Source organism: Sorex araneus, chromosome 5, assembly GCF_027595985.1.
Source record: "Sorex araneus isolate mSorAra2 chromosome 5, mSorAra2.pri, whole genome shotgun sequence".
Lineage (NCBI taxonomy): Eukaryota > Metazoa > Chordata > Mammalia > Eulipotyphla > Soricidae > Sorex > Sorex araneus.
In genome coordinates this window covers 71,843,682-71,864,938 of record NC_073306.1, presented here as the reverse complement: position 1 = coordinate 71,864,938, position 21,257 = coordinate 71,843,682, and the positions used below count along the sequence as shown (strand labels likewise).

At 38.3% G+C, this 21,257-nt stretch overlaps 1 non-coding gene across 1 annotated transcript; it reads left to right on the top strand.

The window, feature by feature from the left end:
- The first annotated feature begins 16,893 nt into the window (after nucleotides 1–16,893).
- On the top strand, nucleotides 16,894–17,000 carry LOC129405260 (U6 spliceosomal RNA). The gene has a single exon (XR_008630441.1). It is a non-coding gene; the product is annotated as a U6 spliceosomal RNA (small nuclear RNA).
- Nucleotides 17,001–21,257: the final 4,257 nt, after the last annotated feature.

Sequence of the window (21,257 nt, the reverse complement as noted above, 5' to 3'; positions counted from 1 at the left end):
TTTAAAAAAATTTTTTTAAAATTTTATGTTAGTTCACGGACTGGAGCATTAGCACAGCGGTAGGACATTCGCCTTCCATGCGGCCGACTCATGTTCAATTCCTCCGCCCCTCTCAGAGAGCCTGGGAAGCTACCAAGAGTATTGAGCCCGCATGACAGAGCCTGACAAGCTACCCATGGCGTATTGGATATGCCCAAAACAGTAAGTCTCACAATGAGAGACGTTACTGGTGCCTGCTTGAACAAATCAATGTTAGTTCACCATGTTTGATTACATTCAATAATCAAACACCAATCCCACCACCTTACTCTTTCCCGCCACCTAATTCTGGATGTTCCCATCCCAAACCTCAATCCCTGTTCCAAAAGACAACTGAAATAATAGATTTTATATTGTCTGTTATACTCATGGTGATTATCAATTCTAAATGTAATATTTTGTTACATTTTTCCATCACAAGTAGGTATTTGTTGGTAAGGGATTTCTGTAAGCCAAATTATATCTTCTCTTAAAGAATTATTTTGGCTCTATGTCTACAGCACCCTTTTCAGAAAGGGCTAATAATTCACAGAAATTGTTGATAGATTCATTCTTTTGGGGGCAATGCAATAACTTTTGTCTTAGTTTACCTCCCATAGATTTGTTGTTGAATTATAATTCTTTTATTTTGTTTAAACAATACAAATAAATATGGAAGTCTGACTTCAGGCAAAATCTAGAGATTCTTGACTATTAAAGTTTGAAAGTGTGTGGTTTGTGTTTCTCACACTATCTTAAAGAACACTTGGTATGAAGTAACCATAGTATTTTGGGGGTGGATCTTTGAGTCATACCTTGTGATGCTCAGGGCTTACTCCTAAGAGCTCTTTACTCAAAGATCACTTCTGACAGTATTCATGAAATCATATGCAGAATGGGGTTGGGGTTAGTGGGTGATAGAATCAAGACTGGCTGCATGCAAGGCAAACACCTGAGCTCCTTTACTATATCCCTAGTCCTTAAAGATAACCATTGTTAAGTGACTTATTTGTTAATTAAAACAGAGGGTCAAACAGGAGACTTTTAGTTGCGCTAGTACTGCATAATAAAGAAATTGTCTCATTTTTTAGATTCTTGTCTTTCTTATTATTCAAGACTGGTTGAAAACAGCCTTGATTTAATAAGGATTTCTGTATAGTACTTTGTATATTTGTTCAAGATTACTGACAAGATATTATTAATCAGTCTTTGACTTTTGTGATGCTATGAACTGTGATATAAAGTTTCTATATTCACAAATATACACACATACATGCATACAAAGACACATACTTTCCTTTTTTGGACATAATGTGAAAATTCAGACTATTTTTACCCTTACCTTACAATAGCACAATCATTGTATTCACACTTTCTATTTCTCCCTTAGTGCCCCCTTGACTCAGAAATACTTAGCTATTATGCTGAGTAGCCTGTATTAGATAGTTGTCTAGTTCGAGGATGTGTAGATCTCTGCTGGTATCAGTCCAATTCTATGAACTGGAATGATACTGAAACTTTAAACTCTATTTTGATATTTGGTAAGATAAATTCTCTACTATTATTCTTTATCAAAATATTTTATTTATTATGTTGATTATTTTTCCAAGTGTAACTTTAGGTACTGTAATTGCATACATTATATCACTGTATCACTGTATCACTCTCATCCTGTTGTTCATTGATTTGCTCGAGCAGGTGCCAGTAATGTCTCTATTCATCCCTGTCATGTGCTAGTGTAGCCTGATGGCATATTGGGGGCTCTTTCAAAATCAGGGGAATGAGGACTGTCTTTGTTAAAGTTTTTTGCATATGGAGTATGCCACAGGTAGCTTGCCAGGTTCTGGCGTGCAGGCAGGATACTCTCGGTAGCTGGGCTCTCCGAGAGGGATGAAGGCTTTTGGATCAAACTCTAATTGCCTTTACGGGTGTTCCCAGTCTACCAAATGTAAGCTTTGGTCAATTGGCATGTTATAAAGATCCGCACACTGACAAACACACACCTGCCTGCATCTCTGGGCAGCACCTGGGACCTCTGCGATCTCAGGTTGATCTCCTTGAGGTTGATGGAGAGTGTCCAGAGGTTGTTGAGCAGCTGGCAGAGCAGGACCCTATGGAGGAGGGTCTGTGCCAGCTCGAACACCTGTGCAGAGTCCCAGGTCACCCAGTGGTTGGCTGACCGCACCCTACAGTAGATGAGCCACTTTGCGCACTCCCGCCACGGCTCTATGTCTGACGGCACTTCGACTTGGCCTGGCGGGGGCAGGAGGCGATGCTTTGGTCATTGCTGCAGTTTCTCCATGCCCTGACGATGCCATTTTGTTCAAATCTTGCAAAACAGCTGACGATGTCCATAAGGAATCACGCGTAGAGTTCCAGCAGGGATCATCGTAGAGTTCCATGCCTGCATGCTGAGCTGCGTGCGTTGTCTAAGAGATGGTGAGTTGGGTTTGGGAGACCACAAAGGGTTCAGGCGACACCAGTGCCATTATACATACATGCATTATATATGTGTTCCGCATGACAAAGCCTGGCAAGCTACCTGGCAAGCTACCCGTGGCATATTTGATATGCTGAAAACAGTAACAAGTCTCATAATGGAGATGTTACTGATGCCCGCTTGAGCAAATCGGTGAACAATGGGACAACAGTGAGACAGTGCAGTGCTACATTATATATGTGTACATATATGTATATACACATTATATACACGTCATATATATAATACATATTATATATACATATATCATACATACATTATGTATGTGTGTATATATACATTATATATACATTCAAATTATTAAAAATGATCAAATGTGGAAGACAGTGCTCATGTAACAAAATAGGTGGCTCATGTTAGGGAACATGGTAAGAGAGAACTAAGGCGCAGGAAAGCACAGTATGTGACTTCAGAGATAATTAAGTGTTGGTAAGGAAGAGCTTTAGGCATAATAAAAACAGACATGTTGGCAAAAGCATGTACTTTATTTCCAGCCCCCCACCCCCTAACAATAGAACCCCAACATTGAGAGCTTCCAAGGATTTTCTATGAGGAGATGGGGAGGAAGAGTTTAATAATGGATTTTTAAAATTAAATGATCTGATATCCAACACTAGTGTGGGAGAGGGTATAGTAAAAATTCATATTTAGCTATGGATACTGATTCTGATAGACTTGGGGTGAGCTAAGGCCCGAAAAGCAAAAATATTTCTAGAGATGTACACTACTGTTTTCTACATAATATCAAAAAAGATGGGTCTGGATTTCTAGTCAAAAGCTGGAGCAATAACACAGTGGGTAGGGCGTTTGCCTTGCATGTGGCCGACCCAGGTTGGATTCCCAGCATCTCATATGGTCCCCTGAGCACTGCCAGAGGTAATTCCTGAGTGCAGAGCCAGGAGTAATCCCTGTGCATTGCCGGGTGTGACCCAAAATAAAAAAGCAAAAAAAAAAAAAAAACCAAAACAACAACAAAAAAATGTATAAAAGCTAAAATCTTTAGTAAAGGAGATAGCTTGGTGCTTATGGAAGTTGCTATTATAAAAAATAAAGAAAATAACATTAATAAAACAAATAGCAAGCATAGAACTTGTTAAGAAATCAAACTTTTTTTTTTTTAATTTTTTATTGTGGAAAGTTACAAAGTTACAAAGTTTTCAGGTTTAAATCTCAGTTATACAATGCTCGAATACCCATCCCTTCACCAGTGCTCATATTCCACCACCAAGAATCCCAGTATAGCTCCACCCCGCCCCCTCACACCCCAAACACCCCCACGCCCCTAGCCCCCCCACCCTGAGCCCCCCCCCCGCCTGTGTAACTAATAAATTTCACTTTACTTTCACTTTGATTGCATACAATATTTCAACAAAACTCACTATTATTGTTTGGAGAGTCTCTCCCCTAAAGTCAGACCTGCTGAAAAGGAAGCATAAGGTAATTTGTTTTCCATTGCTGAGGATGAAGAAGTGTGAGGTCGAGTGACCACACTTAGCGGCCTCTCAGTTTTGGGTTTCTGTAATTTAGTATTTTAGTAACTAAGTCCAGAGAGATATCTGCCAGAAGTTGCATCGTTGCCAACTTGTACTTCTCAGTTACATTATATTCCACATATGAGTGCAATCTTTCTATGTCTGCCTCTTTCTTTCTGACTCATTTCACTCAACATGATACTTTCCATGTTGATCCACTTGTATGCAAATTTCATGACTTCATGTTTCCTGACAGCTACATAGTATTCCATTGTGTAAATATACCAGAGTTTCTTTAGCCAATCATCTGTTTTCGGGCACTCTGGTTTTTTCCATATTGTGGCTATTGTGAACAGAGCGGCAATGAACATGGAAATGCAGATGTCATCTCTACTATACCTTTTTGCCTCTCCGGGATATATTCCCAGGAGTGGTATTGCTGGGTCAAATGGGAGCTCAATTTCTAACTTTTTGAGAATCGACCATATTGTTTTCCAAAAGGGCTGAACCAGTCGGCATTCCCACCAGCAGTGAAGGAGAGTCCCTTTCTCCCCACATCCACGCCAACACCGGTTGCTTTTGTTTTTGGGGATGTGGGCCAGTCTCTGTGGTGTGAGATGATATCTCATTGTTGTTTTGATCTGCATCTCCCTGATGATTAGTGATGTGGAACATTTTCTCATGTGCCTCTTAGCCATTCGGATTTCTTCTTTGGAAAAGTTTCTGTTCATTTCATCAGCCCATTTTTTGATCGGGTTGGCAGTTTTCTTCTTGTGGAGTTCAACCAGTGCATTGTATATCCTTGTTATCAACCCTTTATCGGATGGGTACTGCATAAATATCCTTTCCCATTCTGTAGACTGTCTTTGTATTTTGGTCACTGTTTCTTTTGAGTTGCAGAAGCTTCTTAGTTTGAGATAGTCCCATTTATTTATCTTTGTTTTCACTAGCTTAGCCAGTGGCGTGTCAGCTTTGAAGATACCTTTGGCTTCAATGTCGTGGAGGGTTTTGCCGACCTTATCTTCAATGTACCTTAGGGATTCTGGTCTGATGTTGAGGTCTTTAATCCATTTTGATCTGATTTTTGTACATGGTGATAGATGGAGGTCTAAGCCCATTTTTTTGCATGTAGCCGTCCAGTTTTGCCAGCACAATTTGTTAAACATGCTTTCCTTGCTCCACTTCACATTTCTTGCTCCCTTATCAAAGATTAGATGATCATATATTTGGGGGTGTATGTCAGAGTATTCAACCCTGTTCCATTGGTCTGCCGCTCTGCCTTTGTTCCAGTACCATGCTGTTTTAATGACTACCGCTTTGTAGTAGAGTTGGAAGTTGGGGAGGTTGATTCCTCCCATTTTCTTTTTCCCAAGGATTGCTTTAGCTATTCGTGGGGGCTTATTGTTCCATATGAATTTCAGGAGCGCTTGCTCCATTTCTTTGAAGAATGTCAAGGGTATCCCTATAGGGATCGCATTGAATTTGTACAATGCTTTGGGGAGAATTGCCATTTTGACAATATTAATTCTTCCAATCCATGAGCAGGGGATGTCTTTCCATTTCCTCGTGTCCTCTTTTATTTCCTGAAGTAGTGTTTTATAGTTTTCATTATACAAGTCTTTTACCTCCTTTGTTAAGCTGATTCCGAGGTATTTGATTTTTTGAGGCGCAATTGTGAATGGGATTGCTTTTCTCAGGTCACTTTCTTCTCTCTCATTATTTGCATATAGGAAAGCCATGGACTTTTGGGTATTGATTCTATAGCCTGCAACTTTACTGTACGAGTCTATTGTTTCTAGGAGTTTCTTGGTAGAGGTTTTAGGGTTCTCTAAGTATAGTATCATATCATCTGCGAATAGTGAGAGCTTGATTTCTTCCTTTCCTACCTGAATGCCCTTAATGTCTTTTTCTTGCCTAATCGCTATTGCAAGTACTTCCAGTACTATATTGAACAGAAGTGGAGAGAGTGGGCATCCTTGTCTCGTCCCTGTTCTCAGAGGGAAGGCTCTTAGTTTTTCCCCATTGAGGACAATGCTTGCCATAGGCTTGTGATAAATGGCTTTGACTATATTGAGGAAGGTCCCTTCTATACCTATTTTGGCTAGTGTTTTCATCATAAACGGATGCTGGATCTTGTCAAATGCTTTCTCTGCATCTATTGATATGATTATATGATTTTTATCTTTTCTTTTGTTGATATGGTGGATTATGTTGATTGATTTCCGGATGTTAAACCATCCTTGCATCCCCGGGATGAATCCCACTTGGTCGTGGTGTATGATCTTTTTGATAAGTTGTTGAATTCTATTTGCTAATATTTTGTTGAGAATTTTTGCATCTGTGTTCATCAGGGATATTGGCCTGTAGTTTTCTTTTTTTGTGGTGTCTTTGTTTGCTTTTGGTATTAGGGAGATATGAGCCTCATAGAAACTGTTAGGGAGGGTTTCTGTTTCTTCAATTTCCTGGAAGAGCTTGAGAAGGACTGGCAAAAGGTCCTCTTTAAATGTTTGGAAGAACTCACTAGTGAATCCGTCTGGACCTGGGCTTTTGTTTTTGGGGAGACTTTTGATTACCATTTCAATTTCCTTGATGTTAATTGGACTATTCAGGTACTCCAGGTCTTCTTGGTTCAGCCTTGGGAGATTATAGGAGTCGAGGAATTTATCCATTTCTTCTAGGTTCTCTTGTTTCGTGGCATAGAGATTTTCAAAGTAGTCTCTGATGATCTTTTGAATTTCATTGGTTTCTGTCGTGATGTCCCCCTTTTCATTTCTGATTCGGCTTATAAGGGTTCTCTCTCTCTCTTTCTTTGTGAGTCTTGCTAGTGGTTTATCAATCTTGTTTATTTTCTCGAAGAACCAGCTCTTGGTTTCATTGATCTTCCGGATTGTCTTTTGGGTTTCCATGTCATTAATTTCTGCTCTAAGTTTTATAATCTCTTTCCTTCTGCCTGGTTTTGGCTCCTTTTGTTGGTCCTTTTCTAAGGTCTTGAGCTGTGAAGTCAAGTTATTTATGTGGGCCCTTTCTTCCTTCCTGAGATATGCTTGCAGAGCTATAAATTTTCCCCTTAAAACGGCTTTAGCTGCGTCCCACAGGTTCTGGTAGCTCGTGTCTTCATTCTCATTTGTTTCTAGGTACCTTTTGATTTCTTCCTTGATTTCCTTCCTGACCCACTCATTGTTCAATATCGAGCTATTTAATTTCCAGGTGTTTGATTTGGTTTTCTGCATCTGTCCACAGTTAAGTTTTATCTTCAGTGCATCATGGTCTGAAAAGATAGCTGGTACAATGTCTATCTTGTTGATTCTGTTGAGGTATGTTGTGTGGCCCAGCGCATGGTCTATTCTGGAAAATGTTCCATGTGCACTGGAAAAGAATGTGTATTCCTTTTTTTGGGGATATAAAGCCCTGTATAGATCTATTAGCCCTCTCTCTTCTATTTCTTCCTTCAAAGCCAGTATTTCATTGGTGAGTTTTAATCTTCTAGATCTGTCCAGAGGAGACAGTGCGGTGTTGAAGTCTCCAACTACTATTGTGTTGCTCGAGATGTCCTTCTCGAGGTCTCTTAGCAGCTGTTGTAGGTATTTAGCTGGTCCCTCATTGGGTGCGTAGACATTTAGGAGTGTGATTTCTTCCTGATGTACACATCCCTTGATTAATAAAAAGTGGCCTTCACTATCCCTTCTAATCTTTTTCAACCTGAAGTCTATGTTGTCCGATACTAGTAAAGCCACTCTGGCTTTCTTGAGGGAGTTGTTTGCTTGCAGGATTGTTTTCCATCCTTTGACTTTGAGTCTGTGTTTGTTCTGGCTATTCAGATGTGTTTCTTGCAGGCAACAGAAGGTTGGGTTGAGTCTCTGAATCCATTTTGCCAGTCTGTGTCTCTTAATTGGTGAATTCAGACCATTGACATTAAGGGAGATTATTGTTATGGGATTTTGTGCCGTCTTTGTGCAAGGGTTTGTTGTGCTTGTAGAGGTTGTTCTTGTCTTACAATAGCCCCTTTAGTGCTTCTTTTAGGTTTGGTTTTGAGTCTATGAAGTTCCTGAGCTGTTGTTTATCCCCAAACTAGTGTATGATTCCTTCTAGTTTGAATGAGAGTTTAGCCGGATAAAGTATTCTTGGTGAAGCGTTGATTTCATTGAGTTTTTTCACTATATCCCACCATTGCCTTCGAGCTTGGAGGGTTTCCTCTGATAGATCTGCTGTGAGCCTAAGGGGTGCTCCTTTGTATGCGATTTCCTTCTTGGACCTTGCTGCTTGGAGTATTGTGTCTCTCTGGAAGATGTCCATCATTGTAACTATGATATGTCTTGGGGTTTTTCTGTTAGGATCTCTTTTAGCTGGCACTCTCCGGGCGCCTTGAATCTGGATGCCTGCATTGTCCAGCTGTGGGAAGTTTTCCGCAATGATTTGTTTGACTGTGTCTTTTTCGTTGGGGTTGGTTCCCTGTGGTTCTGGTAGTCCAATGATTCTAATGTTGTTCCTCTTGAATTCATCCCCTAGGACTCTGATTCTGGCTAGAGCTATTTTGAGGTCTCTTGCCATGGTTTGATGTTGCCTGTAGGCCTCTTGCAGCTCATCTTCAAGCATACTGATTCTGTCTTCGGCTGCAGTCATCCTATTGTTGAGGGCAGTCAGAGAGTTTTTGATTTCATGTACGGAATCCTTCATTTCTTTTTGAAGGTTTTTTATTTCTGCTCTCATTTCTTCCCGTATTTTGTCGGCTGTCTGTTGTATTGTTTCCGCCAGGTCTTCCTTGAAGTTGTCCATCTTTGCATTGAGTTGATTGAACATGTTGAGGATTTCAAGTCTGAATTCTTTCTCAGAGAGGTCAAGTTTGTAGGAGGCGCCCATTGAGGTTTCCGGACTCCTTTGATCGTCCTCTGGTTGCAATGGGGATTTTCGCTGTTTCTTCATGTTGTTTGTGGTGATATGAAAGAGGGCTCTTGATGATGAGTGTCCCTGTTTCCTTTTGTTGCGAAAAAGGATTGTGGATAGGCTCAGTTAATAGTGGTTGGCTTTTTACTTGCCGGTGTAGAACCTGATCTCCTACTGAGATGTTCTTATGTGAAGTCTTGTGTTTTATTGTCCTACTGCTTGCGAATAGCTAAGATGTTAGTCTTGGATAGGATGTTGAGAAAACTACTTTCCGCCGCGTGAGCTTTGGCCGCGGCAATGAGGCCACGCCCACTTTTCTTAGGCCACGCCCCCTGGTGGTTAGGCCACGCCCCTTTCCCACAGACCTTTGCGGGAAGACAGGACGGCGGCGGGGGTCGGCCTGCCGGCCACTCGGCCGGCAGTCCGGAGGGGAGGGAAGCCCGGGGTGCTCCCAAGAAATCAAACTTTTTCATAGAACCAGAAAGTTGCTACTGGATTTATTATATTGGCTTGGAAAATGGCACGAAGCAATTGTTTTCATAAAACAAAAATGTAATGAAGATATAGAAGAGTTTAAGAAAGAAATGGGGTGCTACAGAAATATATGAGAGTTTGTTAAAAATAATCAACAAAACTGGTAAAATGGATGCACCAAACAGAAACGCTGTAGATGATAATGAAATCACTGCTAATGATACTAAAAAATATGTAACATATGAGTGACATAAAGCAAATAGATAAAAATGGAAGTGGGCAAGAGTTGTACAGGTTTAAGAGAAAATTATGAATAAAAGTGATCATATCCTGACAAAAATAATTGATATCTTGGAACTGAAGATATATTTGAAAACATGATTAAATTGCCTTGATTAAAACTTAAAATTATCTATTTAAAGGGTATACTAAATTCCCCTGCCACAAATGAGTTTTTATGAATCTTACTAAACTTGGGAGAAAATAAAAGTCTTTTCAAATAGCAAAAAGTTTAATTCTTTAGAAAAACACCAAAGCAGTCTAGTGACATAGGAAGTTAATATGGTATAGTCAGGAACCCGTAAAGCACTGGTTGACCTCAGTTACATCTCAGCATCCCAGATGGTCCCCCAAGCACTGCCAGGACTGAACTCTGGGGACAGAGCCAAGAGTATGACCTGAGTACTACCAGACATGTCTCTAAATCCATGCCCAACCCCACACCAAGAAAAGATACTGTTGAAGCAATGATCCCTATTGAAGTGCTTTTAAAAAAGGCAATTTAAATTACAATGAGCTACAAATTTTGACTACAAAATTGGCAGAGATTAACTATTTGATAAGCAGTATTTTGTTGTAAAGAATGTGGGAGTATAAACTTTAAATAATGCAGGTGGGAGAGTCGAAGATAAAACTTCTATACAAAGCTCTATGGGGAAAATTTTGTTAAAGTTTTGCATACTCTGAGCACGATAGGAAAAAAATTGTTAAAGTTGTGCATGCTCGTTAAGCACTCTCACTTATCGATTTTTATTTTTCTTTTTCTTCTTAAATAATTTCATGAGAGTTCAAGATATAATATATATAGTAAGATATCCATAAAGTATATATACATATGAAGTAAGATATACATAATATTTGGTTAAAGAAAATGACTAGAATCAAAGAAGGTAATCATCAATAGATTTCTATTTGGAGGGTTTTACAGCAGATAACTTTCTTTCTGTCCATGCAGCTGACCAGGTTTCACCCCTGGTACTCCATATGTTCCCCTGAACTCCACCAGGAGTAAGGCCTAAACACCACAGTGTCTTTCCCCATCCCAAAGTACTCATATTTAGATACCTCATCACATCACACAAAGACCTTTGAAAAGGTAGGTGTATATCTATTAAAAAGGCTATAGTGGGCCATTTTTGATAAAGGAATGGGCATTTCTGACTCCTGACTAGACATGTAAAATGTCTAGTAAATGTCTAGTAGACATGTAAAATGTCATGTAAAAACCTCTTTTCCTTTCTCCCTTCCTTCCTTCCTTCCTTCCTTCCTTCCTTCCTTCCTTCCTTCCTTCCTTCCTTCCTTCCTTCCTTCCTTCCTTCCTTCCTTCCTTCCTTCCTTCCTTCCTTCCTCCCTTCCTTCTTTTCTTCCTTCCTTCCTTCCATCCTTCCTTCCTACCTTCCTTCCTTCCTATTTTCTCTCCTTCCTACTTTCCATCCTTCCTTCCCTCCTTCCTTCCTTCCTTCCTTCCTTCCTTCCTTCCTTCCTTCCTTCCTTCCTTCCTTCCTTCCTTCCTTTGCATCCCTGCCTTACTTTTGTTTTCACTTTTTATCTTTCTTCTCTCACTTTAGAAAAATAAGAGAAAACTACCATAATTATATCCATTTTGTCCTTAATATTTTCTGTAACCAATATAACTTCATCCAGATGTTTTTATACTCTATCTTTTGACTCATGAGTGAAGTACGTCAGAAGGAGAGGAATAGACATGGACATAGAATGATGGACTCATTTGTGAGTTAAAGGAAGGAAAAGAAAAGAAAAGAAAAGGAAAGAAAAGAAAAGAAGAGAAAAGAAGAGAAAAAAGAAAAGAAATATAAAAAACATAATATGAGACCAATACCTAAGAACAAGTGCCAGGAGGATTTGTCCATGGTTGGAAGCTTACCTCAAATGTTTGAGAAGAAGGCAGTTGTGATTGAGAAGGGACAACCATGACAAAGATAGTGAGAAATGATCAATCCAAATAAGAACTGTGTGCTCAAAACAAGTAAAGGAACAAACATGATAACCTCTCAGTATCTGTATTGTAAACCATAATCCCCAAAGGGGAGGGGGACAGAGAGAGAGAGAGAGAGAGAGAGAGAGAGAGAGAGAGAGAGAGAGAGAGAGAGAGAGAGAGAGAGAGAGAGAGAGAGAGAGAGAGAAGAGGAGAAGGAGAGAGAGGGAGAGAGAGAGAGAGAGAGAGAGAGAGAGAGAGAGAGAGAGAGAGAGAGAAAGTGCCTGCCATAGACTGTGTGACTGTGGGGAGGGTAGCAGAAGGAAAACTGTGGACATTGGTGCTAGGAAACTGGGAAATGTACACTGGTGGAGGGATGGGTGTTGGATTACTGCATGACTGAAACCCGACCATGATCAGCTTTGTAACTCTCTATCTTATGGTGATTCTATTAAACAAAAAAAAGAACCTTTTTTTTTTTTTGCTTTTTGGGTCACACCCAGCGATGCACAGGGGTTACTCCTGGCTCTGAACTCAGGAATTACCCCTGGAGATGCTCAGGGGATCATATGGGATGCTGGGAATCGAACCTGGGTCGGCCACGTGCAAGGCAAACGCCCTACCCGCTGAGCTATTTGCTCCAGCCCCAAGAAAAACCTTAATTTTTATAAAAGTTTAGAGCATAAATGTCTCATAAGATTTACTGTGCAGTTTTTCCTGGGATTATCTTCTATATAAAAGATGACACTCCTTAATCAAACTAATATATACCTGGGAGATAGAGCAAAGTATTAGAATGAATGCTTTGCATGTAGTAATCCCAGTTCTGCTTCCAAATACCACCAGGAATGCTCCTCCCCCTAACAACAAATAAACCTACAATTAGAGAGACTCTAAGGTAACTTTCCTTGACATGCATTGGTTTTAGAGCAGCACATAAGGTGGAAATGTTTCTCTTCATTGATTCTCAAATCTTATACTTTGCCTAGTTATAATCTTGACCTTTTCCATACTAGTACGTATCTGCATACGTTAGGAGAGGAACACTTTTTTTTCTCTTTGAAGTTCTGTGAGACTTTTTCATTCTCTCCTTTGGGTATTTGTGTAGAGATTTTGTTTGTTTGTTTGTTTTATGTCCCCACTGCTACATTACAGTGCTGCACTGCATTCACCAAATGGCAGGGGAATTCAATATCATATTTAAAAAAATTCAATATTTTATGTGCAAATCAGGTATAAGTATTCTCCTGAGCCTTAAACACTGGAGATTTTGCTTGAGGTCTTCCCTCATTTAAGATATGCTGGTATTTCATTTACCAGATTGTTTCAAATTACTTCTTTTACATTCTTGAATGTAATTTTTTTTTCTCAAGACAACCTAATTTTTGCTTTCTTCATAAAGCCTTTATTACAATTCAAACACTGTGCTATCTCTTCTCTGCACTCATATAGCCCTTACTGAGGGATCTCTGAGGTGATACACTACCAGAAAACTATGTGTTTTCTTTCTTTGGCCTTGATGGTGGGAAGTGTAAAGATGAATAGTCTCATGAATATGTTTCTTTGGTTACAGTGTGTCGTATCCCAGAATATTTCTTTCATTTAGCTAAGTAGTGTTTCTTCCACACATACAGGTATTATAAACTGTAGCAACACAAATTCTATTAACAAGCTTAATTTAAAAAACATAATTTGCAACTCATAATTGCAAAAAGGAGGTTCTACAGCCCCCATTATGTCTACAGTGAGGAAAGTCTTGTTTTGTGAGAATTCGTCAAATGGTTTAAGATGGATTGAAACGAAGGAAATTTTGGCCTGAGGCATTGTACAGAGTGTAGGGTGCTTGCCTTGCACTGGGTTTGACTCGGGTTTGATCCTTGATATCCCCGTGGTCCCCTGAGCCAATCAGGAAAGCACCAAGCAAAGAGCCAGGAGTAAGCTCTGAGCACTGCCAGATGTAGATCAAACACAAAATAAATGAATAAATAAACAAAACTAGGGGAAGACAGAATTCCAGATTCCTAGGAGGAAGTCAGCCCCATTGTTTCCCTGAATTGGTTGGTCTCACCCCTCGTGAGACCCCTTGTCTCTGATGCTTGCCTTTAGTAAGAGGTTGGTCTTGACTCATTTTCCAAATCTGGAATGAGTGTTCAGAAATCTTCCAGTTAATAAAGGGTTGGTTAAAACATACACTTGGCTCTTAGTGTTACCATTTTACATGTTTCACCCCATCTCAAATGTCTTTCCTCTAGGATGGCTAACAATCTGAGTGTCTCAAAAATCTGTGATTTTTTTTTCACCAGCACCCAAACTGTGTCAGCAGTGTTACTTTTAGAATGCCATTCCCCAACAAAGCATACACAAACTAGAATGCTACCCCTGAAAAGCAACTAGAACTCACTGTTTTGTATGGTGACTCTCCATCTTGATTCTCAGTATGTTCCTATATCTACCTAAGATATCTTTATACCCTCTTCCAGCCACTAAATGCATAGAATCTATAGTGATTCATTGCTCAACCATTAGTGTCTGAATTCTACCTTCCTAAGCTTAATGTGTGTGTGTGTGTGTGTGTGTGTGTGTGTGTGTGTGTGTGTGTGTAGATCCCCTGCAGTGTTTGGTTGCTCCTAGGTACACTTGGTCCGGCTGTGTGGGTCTGACAGTTCACAGTGCTAAGATCAAAGGATACAATGAAGCTTGGGTCCAGCAGTACTTGGTTTCACCAGAGTCATAGCAACCAGTGCTCAGGTAGCAACATGGTGCCAGGGATTAAATTTCAGGTATTGCACATGCAAGATATGCTCTTCACCTCTTTGAGCTAGTTCCTTGACCCCCTAGGATGAAGCAATAGTCACAAATGTCATAATTGATGGCATCCAAACAGTGCTATGTGTGTCTCTACTCGTATTAATACAACTGTTTCTAAGAAAATCATATACCAGGAGGAAGTCCAAATGCTTCTCCTACTGTGTTAAGTACTTTACAAGTTGGAGTGGAGTTGTTATTTTATTTAACCTCTGAAAATGAATGATGACTCTTTAAACTGCTTTGCAGTGTCCAAAGCATCTGCTATCCAGAACTCCTGTTTTGCAAATCAAACCTACTAATAAATCATTCTATCCTGACGTTTACAATAAGGCAATTTCCAAAATTCTTTATATCAGCCATAGTTTATCAGGTGGGATCCATGTCTTCTAGGATCAGTTGTAGGCCTATAATTGATAAAACAGAGAAAGAAATTTTTGAAAATACACGCACAAATAACAATTTCAACAGAGAGATCAAGTCTTAAATACTGAAATTAGAGCTAATTTGCAAGGGTAATTAATTTTTTTAACAAAAATGTAAATAAATTATTTGGGGGGGGGGCGTTATCATCTATGTTGCAGAGAGCTGTTTTACAATCTTTCCCTTTTCTTGTGTGTGAGTGTGTGGTGCATAGTCAGTACAGTTGCTCAGGGTTAACTCTCAACTTGGTGTTCGGGGGATTTGCTCCCAGTCATGTTCTAGAAACTGTGTGGTGCTGTGGATCAAGTTCAAGTCTTTTACAAGCAAAACATAAACTTTAGCTCTATAGTCTATCTCCCCAGCCTCTAGCAATGTTCTCGATGTGAAACTGCAGCAAGCCTTTTTCCTTTGCCTTGGAAAGATTTCATACAGGACATCATTTTGCTCTCTAACTCAGAAATGAAAACCTCATTGGATTTGAAATTTATGGAGAAGGCTTTGCCCTCCACTTTGTGGGAAATTTGGTGAAAAACAGAAAGAAGATGACATAGGGCTGAATTCTATGCACAGTATTGGAGCTTGCTTAATACTGCATATATATATATATATATATATATATTTCTTATTCTCGGAGGATAGCTTAGAAATGTAAGAAAGTGAGACTTGCAAACCCTTTTTTAAAATGATAGTGCACCCGCCTTAGAATTGTGTCCTCCAGGAAGAAGATTATTTATTGAAATAATTGTAAAAGTTGACATTTTTTCTTCTGAGAAAGTTAGGAAAGTTTCCTTTGTGTTTTATTCATAGTAGAGACAGTCTGAGAAAAAAGGTCTCTGTTGACCTAGATTTGCTGTTTTTCTGTATGCCAATAATTCAAAGAACCCAAATTTATGCATCTGACACCATCTCATCATAAATAACAATATTCCTGCATATATAGTATGGAGCTCTTCAAGAAGTGCAAATCATTTCACACACATTTTCTCGTTAATCTTCTCATGCTATTATCCCTGAATTTCAGGGGTGTGGAATGTGAAATGGAGAGAAGTAGTTATTTATCCCAAGCCAGGTACAATGCTAAGCAAAGACTTACAGAATGAATTCCCAGCGTGCTCTTTGTGCAAGATGGCAGTTGTGCTATACACCACAGCATTATAGAATGCATTTTATAAAGTGCCATATGCTTTAATAATCAAAGATATATTTTAGGTCAATTAAGCACCAAGCTAATTTATTTACAGTGGCGATGTTTCATTTAGAAGATCAATACTTCACCAATATTGCCATGAAGCATAAATTTGTTTGGTTAAAAGCAAGCTGTTTCTTTTATCGATTTATATAATTTGGCCGTTAGTATCATGGAGCAGCCCTCTTTCCCATTGGCACCGGCCATAATAATTCATTTTGCCAAAGGCAAGATTTATATGCAGGAACCATTTTTTTGCTAATAATGAATACATTATGTTCATTCAACTATACAGTGAAAAAAGAAATATGAAGTTATTACTCAGGCTTAGATTATGATATTAGGGTAAGAAAATACTTCAAATTTTGGATTTTTAATTAAAAAAAATTTGCTCTTCTGAAAACCGTATTCCTCCACAGGTATGAGAAATACATGCACAAGCCATCTTGAGGAGGAGACATTTAATCCTCTAAGGTTGTACCCTATTTAACATTCATTTGACCCTCTATTTAGAGATAGAAGATTAAAGAAGTATACTTCTAAAACTTCTTCGTTTCTAGTTCTGCCACTTAGACAGGTTTAGTGAGATCCAGAAATCACAAGGGAGAAGAGAAGACATTTTCTTACAGTTGTAGAAGCTGAAAGTAGGTTCTAAAAACTGAGCAGTTGTAGTGACTTGACATGAATTGCTTATGGAATTAGTTGGCAGTGTCATTGGCATGAAGGTACTCTGCTGGTGGCTACAGTGACAGGAATCAGTGGGTATCATTGCTGCCTGTCATTTGAGTTTCACATATTGTGGCATGATTTTAAAACTGAAAGTTAAAGAATAGTCCACTGACAAGCAGTCTTTCACCCTTTACAAAGTTTTTGTAGCTCACACTTTCCACAAGATCACTTTCTGCCTGATACTCCTTCAGTGCTCGCTTCAGCAGCACATATACTAAAATTGGAATGATATAGAGAAGATTAGCATGGCCCCTGCGCAAGGATGACATGCAAATTCGTGATTTGGGCTGGAGCAATAGCACAGCGGGTAGGGATTTTGTCTTGCACGTGGCCAACCCGGGTTCGATTTCTCCGCCCTTCTCAGAGAGCCTGGCAAGCTACCAGAGTATCTCATCCTCAAGGCAGAGCCTGGCAAGCTACCTGTGGTGTATTCGATATGCCAAAAACAGTAACAAGTCTCACAGTGGAAATGTTACTGGTGCCCGCTCGAGCAAATTGATGAGGAATGAGATGACAGTTATGACAGGGATGACTTCGTCAGTAACTTGGAAGCTATAGCTGTTTCCCCACTTTCAAATGCTAAAGAATAGATCATTGAGGATTTGATCAAGATAGAGTGAAAGATTAGGCATATTTGGGCCCAAATATTGATTGTGCTAATACTTGAGTCTGAAACTTCGGTTCTACTTTTTTTTTAATCTTAAAAGATAAAAGGAAAAATTCACAAAATTCTTTTAAAATCAAAAATAAGATTAAAAATGAGAATTTTGAGGTTGTAAATTCTTCTTCAGGTGTTATAAAAGTTGAGCTCATGTTTTCTAATTTTGGAAGCATAGTTTGGGCAATAGAAACTGAAGTACCCAGAGACCTATAGCAATATCTCTAAATGCCAATCAAATTTCATGAAGAAGCACAGAAACAGGACCCCAGATTCACCCCTCTCTGTGTAACATTATTTCTTAAGCTTCAGGGAGAAGATAAAAAGAAACTTCAAGAGGCCAGCAGCAGTACCTTTTGGCTTAGAGTGAAAACTGAAAATGGATTCCTCATTTGTGCAAGGTTACAAAACTTCTTGTTTTTCCTACCTCTACCCCCAGCAGTAGTTGATGATGTTTCTGCTGAACTAATCCTTTTGCCTCTGTGGTGTCTTTTGTTATATTTTCTGAACTTCATTCATGCTTCCTACTGTTGCATCCTTAAAACCTGTCTTTACTTTTGATTGTTTTCAAAGCAGCTTATAAGCATTTAAACATTTGAATATATTGTTAATATGACACCTGCAAAAAAAAAGTGCTAATCTGTAAAATACAAAAGCAATGTGGAAAGAATAATCCTGCCTCCAGGCAAAATTGACCCAGTTAATGTTTGTAATGATTGGCTTGCAGGAATTTTATAAAAGTCAGTCTTACTTATCTCTGGCTGAGTCCACATGGTGCTAAAGCCAATGATTAATTCAATTAATTCATTTCTCCCCTCCCTCCATTCCCCCTCCCCCCAAGTCAACCTGTTAGTATCACGGCTTCTAAGGCAAAACACTAAAAGTAGTCCTTAATTCTTATCATGTAAATGGTTAACATTTTTTTGATAATAAAAACTAACATTTTTAGGATAAAAATATAACATGTGGAAATAATTGGAAAATCATATAAATGTATATGAGAAAAGCAGTAATAAACATAAGACAGTGTGTACATAATATTCCACTGTTCAAAATATTCATATAGACAGCCTCTTTAGGAAGTCTAAAAGGGGAGCCAGAGAGATAATACAGTCAATAAGGCATTTGCTTTGTATGTGGCCAACCTGGGTTCAAGTCCCAGCACTCCATATGGTCCCCCCACCTACCCTCTCCGAGCACCACCAGGGGTAATTCCTGAGTGCAGAGCCAGGAGTAATTCCTGAGTATTGTTGGATATGGCCCTAAAACAAACAAGCACTGTAGCACTGTCAACCTGTTGTTCATCTATTTGCTCCAGCAGGCACCAGGAACGTCTGCATTGTGAGACTTGTTGTTACTATTTTTGGCATATTGAATACGCCACGAGTAACTTGCCAGGACAGTGCTACAGTGCTGCAACCCTCCTGAGTAATGTGAGCCAGGAAAAATAAAAACAAACAAAACAAAGAGATATTCTAAAACGTCTTGATATAACTTTCATTCACCTTGGTGACCACAACAATCTATATTATCTAGGAGAAAAAGACAGAGGTGTTGGATAGACACAACTGCAGAAAATTATCATATTGGTTGAGATGCTTTGAATTTGAGAGAATTTTTTAGCCTACAAAAGATCCTTAACAATTAATTTGATTTGTCACAAATATCTTTGTGAAGTTTGAATGTCATTGATATTTCGAAGACACAGAGACTCAAGTGGAATAATGACATGTCAGCTTGCTTCGTAAGAAGTGAAACTCAGGCTCTTTCCATATAAAACCCATGATTTTTTTCCTGCTGCTTTTTCCCATTTGCCTATGGGAAAATTTATCCAAAATTTTAATTTTAAGTTTGAAATAATCACAAAGCCTATTACTAAAATTATTTTATAACACAAAATCTGTATATGTGTGTTAGCCCAAACTATAGTACATTGTCATCGAAAAAATATGTATTATTGCCACGTGTAAACTTCTTGCTATTAAAAAATCCTTTTCAGTTTCACTCTGGGCACAAAGTTTATTTTTATGACATCAGTAGTGTTTGCACCTTTCCTGTATTGACTTTGGACAGAATCTGTACTGGACAACGCATGGAGAAAGGCAGATAGTGTACACATAGCTCTGTGACAGAAAGGACCGCTTCAGTATTCTTTGGGTCAATGATAATTTTTCCTGCCCTATCATCTCCTTACCTTACCATGGCAGATAATGTGCCTGTTGTATGCCAAGGAAGAAGAAAGAGATAGTACATATGCTTTTGATTTATTTTCTATTATGAAATTTAATGATAGAGGTGTCTTAGATTAGCCATTTATTAAACATGTTGATGTCATTATTTCTCATTCATCATGGAAGGGGCCTAATAATCCATAACACAGTATATTGAGCCCCCCAAATTATCAGTAGACTTTTCCTTCACAAGTGAAGCCTGCTTGCCAACCCTGCGGTAGATGTTCTGAATTGGGTGCCAAAGATCAATTGTCTCATTATTTGGAGGGATTCTGGAAGTGATTCATTCCTCCAAGAACATGATAAATGTCAATTGAGGCCTTTCTGTATGGTGAAGAGTTTTGTTTTATAGAGATTTCAATTGATACCAACTATGAATTATAATAGGAACTATATTTAGTTCATTTGGACTTTATTAGATCTTCTGCTTTTTATATTTCACTTTAGTCCTTTGACCAGAATGAAGTAAAAACAACAAAGAACTTGTGATTTATTGTGCTGGATATGGCATCTAAAGATAAAGTAAGAATAAAATTTTTCCATTTATCTTATTAGTGGTTCTTCTAAATTTTTCCCTTATTTTTACAACAGATTAACTCTTAAACAGTTCTTATATGAACATGTATTTACACATGTACTTTAAAATTATAAGGCATTCCTCTTAGTTTTTTTTTACTATTTGTTCATTCTTGTTTAGGTTTAAATTTTATTTTTGCATTTAGAAGTATTCTGGTTTTATATAGATATTAGAGAATAGTTTGAGAATGGAGAGTAGTTTGGCAAAGACTTACATATCCTGATATTAAAGTAAAATAATTTTAAAACTGGATTTGAGGTCTTTGATTTAATATGCGTAGGCACAAAGTCCTCAACTAAGAAATTAGTTATTTTCTAAGTTTCCCAGTGAATCAGTTTTTTGACCATTATAATTAGGTTTTTAGACTAACTTCCAAAGTCTAATTAACACATTATATAGCTTAAGGGTTTATAAGTAATGAGAAAAAAGGCAATAGTATGGCAACACAAATAACACGTTTGGATAAAATACTCTTATTTATTTTGAAATGCATCACTTAGGAAAATTTGCTTGCTTAAAAATGAAAGAAGATATAGTTTGAATATTTAATAGAACTGAAATAGAATTTTGGTTAATTAATATAATTTTAGGAGTGTTTCTATATAAAGAAATTACATTTTAAAATTTGTACATAATTGCATTTGAAAATGTGGTTTTCTTTTATTTGATTATTCTTACATTTCCTACTCAAATTAGGGCTGTTTTCCGAAACATGGAAAAAAGGATGGAAATACATAAGAATTTTATTTAGGTGAGTAGGGAAGAGGTTAAAAGAAAAGGCAATAGAAAAGTGACTAAGTATATTTGTGTATTTCTTTAAGTTATACCAGTAATCTTTTACAATGGACACTAAAGGAAAAGTGAAACATATGTACTTAGTAGTCTTAATTGAAATGGTAAGTGATGTTGAATGAGAAATTCTGTATGCTGCATTCACAGTGCTATTGCAGTTGATGTCATTAAAGGCCTAGATTAAGCAGCTGTATGCATCTAGAGTAGATTGGATGTTAGAGGGACTAGGTACAGAAAATATGGAAGATATCTTGGTTTACAAAATTAATCATCTTCTTAACATACAATCCAGATAT